Raw genomic sequence first — 3,218 nt, forward strand, 5'->3', positions numbered from 1 at the left:
GAGTTGGAGGTTGCTGTGAGCTGTAATGCCACGGCACTCTACCCAGGGGGACAGCTTGAGGCTCTGTCTCAAAAAAAAAAAAAAAAAAAAAAGAATTTTGAAGAAGACATGGATGATAAGCACCTTCAGGATCTCTTTGGCAACTTTGGACCTGCCTTAAGTGTGACAGTAATGATGGATGAAAGTGGAAAATCTGGGGGCAGCACCTGTGGCTCAGTGAGTTGGGCACCGGCCCCAGCCGGGTTCAAATGCCGCCCCAGCCAAAACTGCAACAACAAAAAAAATAGCCGGGCGTTGTGGCAGGTCCCTGTAGTCCCAGCTTCTCGGGAGGCTGAGGCAAGAGAATAGCCTAAGTCCAGGAGCTGGAGGTTGCTGTGAGCTGTGATGCCACAGCACTCTACCAAGGGTGAGAAAGTGAGACTCTGTCTCTAAGAAAAAAAAAAAGAAATGGAAAATCCAAAAAGGATTTGGATTTGTAAGCTTTGAAAGTCATGAAGATGCACAGAAAGCTGTGGATGAGATGGATGGAAAAAACTCAATGGAAAACGAATATGTTGGTCAGAAAGAAGTGGAGCAGCAGACAGAGCTTAAGTGCAAATTTGAACAGATGAGCAAGATAGGACCACCAGATACTAGGGTGTTAACCTTTATGTGAAAAAAAAAAATTTTTTTTTTTGAGACAGTCTCACTATGTTGCCCTCAGTAGAGTGCTATAGCATCATAGCTGATGGCAACCTCAAAACTCTTGGGCTTAAGCGATTCTCTTGCTGCCGCCTCCCAAGTAGCTGGGGCTATAGGCGCCAGTCACAACACCCAGCTGTTTTTTGGTTGCAGCCGTCGTTGTTTGTCGGGCCCGGGCTGGATTCAAACCCACCAGCTCTGGTGTGTGTGGCTGGTTCCCTAGCCACTGAGCTACAGGTGCCAAGCCATGTGTGAAGATTCTTGATGGTGGTATTGATGATGAACGTCTCCGGAAAGAGTTTTCTCCATTGGTATAATCACTAGAGCAAAGGTTATGATGGAGGATGGTTGCAGCAAAGGGTTTGGTTTTATGTTTCTCCTACCCAGAAGAAACCACTAAATGAATTACAGAAACAAATGGTAAAATTGTGGCCCCCAAACCATTATATGTAGCTTTAGCACAATGCAAAGAAGAGCACCAGGCTCACCTCACTAACCAGTCAGTATGTGCAGAGAATGGCAAGTGTAGGAGCTGTGCCCAACCCTGTCTGTAATCAGCCCCTACCAGCCAGCAACGCCTTCAGATTTCTTCATGGCAGCTATCCCACAGACTCAGAACCATGCTGCGTACTGTCCTCCTGGCCAAATTGGTCAACTAAGACCAAGTCCTCTCTGGACTGCTCAGTGTGCCGCATCTCATCTATTCCAAAATAGGCCCAGTAAAGGCCAGGGGTGGTGGCTCACGCCTATAATCCTAGCACTCTGGTGGGGTGAGGCAGGTGTATTGTCTGAGCTTACAGTTCCAGACCAGCCCAAACCAGAGTGAGACCTCGTCACTAAAACTAGCTGGGCGTTGTGGTAGGTGCCTGTAGTCACAGCTACTCTGGAGGCTGAGTCAAGTGAATCACTTGAGTCCAAGAATGTGAGGTTGTTGTAAGCCAGTGGTTCTCAACCTTCCTAATGCTGTGACCTGCAGGTTGAAAACCGCTGTTGTGAAGTGAACTATGATGTCATGGCACTCTTACCAAGGGCAACAATGTGAGACTGTCTCAAAAACAAACAAACAGAAAATACAAAATATGCCTGGTACTATTCACTGAGCCACTCTTAGACTTCCATGTAGTACTATGAGAACAGGTTCCATGAGTCATGTCAACACAGTGTGTTGCTAACACATCAACACAGACAATGGGTCCACATCCTGTAGCTGCTGCTGCTGTACCTACTCCTGCTGTCTGCACTGTTGCACAGTACAAACATATTGTAGGAGTCTGCAATCCTCAGCAATATCTTTTTTTTGAGACAGAACCTCAAGCTGTCTCCCTGGGTAGAGTGCTATGACATCACGGCTCACAGCAACCTCCAACTTCTGGGCTCAAGCGAGTCTCTTGCCTCAGCCTCCCAAGTAGCTGGGACCACAGGCGCCTGCCACAATGCCCGGCTATTTTTTGGTTGCAGCCATCCTTGTTGTTTGGCAGGCCCGGGCTGGATTCAGACCCGCCACCTTAGGTGTATGTGGCTGGCGCCTTAGCTGCTTGAGCCACAGGCACCAAGCCCCTCAGCAATATCTTAATGCAGAGCCTCAAGTTACCATGCAACAGCCTGCTGTTCATGTGCAAGGGCAGGAACCTTTGACTGCTTTCATGTTGGCATCTACCCCTCCTCAAGAGCAAAAGCAAATGTTGGGTGAGTGGCTGTTTCGTCTTGTTCAAGCCACACGCCCTACTCTTCCTGATAAAATCCCTGGCATGTTGAAGATTGATAATTCAGAACTTCCTCATAGTCTTGAGTCTCCAGAGTCTGTCTGTTCTAAGGTTGATAAAGCAGTAGCTGTACTACCAGCCCACCGAGCTAAAGGGGCTGCCCAGAAAGCAGTTAACAGTGTTCTGACTGTTTAAAATTGATCAGGGGTCACGAAAAGAAACTTGTGCTTCACTAAAGAAAAATAGCTAAACTTTGGGCTGGGTGCGGTGGCACACGCCTGTAATCAGAGTACTTGAGAGGCTGAGGTGGGTGGATTGCCTAAGCTTATAGGTTCGAGACCAGCCTGAGCCAGGGTGAGACCCCATTTCTAAAAAATAGCCAGGCATTGTTGTGGGCATCTGTAGTCCCAGCTACTCGGGAGGCTAAAGCAAGAAGATGACTTAAACCCAAGAGGTTGAGGTTGCTGTGAACTAAAACACCATGGCACTCTACCGAGGGTGACCAAGTAAGACTCTGTCTCAAAAAAAAAAAAAAAAATCTAAACATCAAAAAATGTAAATATTATGGAAAAAGTTGCAAAATATAAAGTAAATAAAAAAGGGAAAGGAAACTTTGAACCTTATGTATCAAGCAAATGCCAGTAGATAATTAAGATTCTATTCCTAGATTACCTATTGATTTAAAAAAAAAGTCAAAACATAGTAAAAACAAATTATTATTATTTTTGAGACAGAGCCTCAAGCTTTAACCCAGGGTAGAGTGCTGTGGCATCACAGCTCACAGCAACCTCCAACTCCTGGGCTCAAGTGAGTCTCCTGCCTCCACCTCCCAAG

General features: G+C 46.5%; 1 protein-coding gene and 2 pseudogenes across 1 annotated transcript in view; all 3 read left to right on the plus strand.

Moving 5' to 3' along the window:
• The window catches only part of LOC111726446, a 3,168-nt pseudogene extending 3,142 nt beyond the window's left edge, over nt 1-26 (plus strand).
• Nucleotides 1-2,579, plus strand: part of LOC105887305 — a 7,179-nt pseudogene extending 4,600 nt beyond the window's left edge.
• Nucleotides 1-3,218, plus strand: part of ZYG11A (zyg-11 family member A, cell cycle regulator) — a 60,115-nt gene that overhangs the window by 20,535 nt on the left and 36,362 nt on the right. The window lies entirely within an intron of this gene.

The sequence above is a fragment of the Otolemur garnettii genome, unplaced genomic scaffold (assembly GCF_000181295.1).
Source record: "Otolemur garnettii isolate 467f Iridium unplaced genomic scaffold, OtoGar3 scaffold00066, whole genome shotgun sequence".
NCBI lineage: Eukaryota > Metazoa > Chordata > Mammalia > Primates > Galagidae > Otolemur > Otolemur garnettii.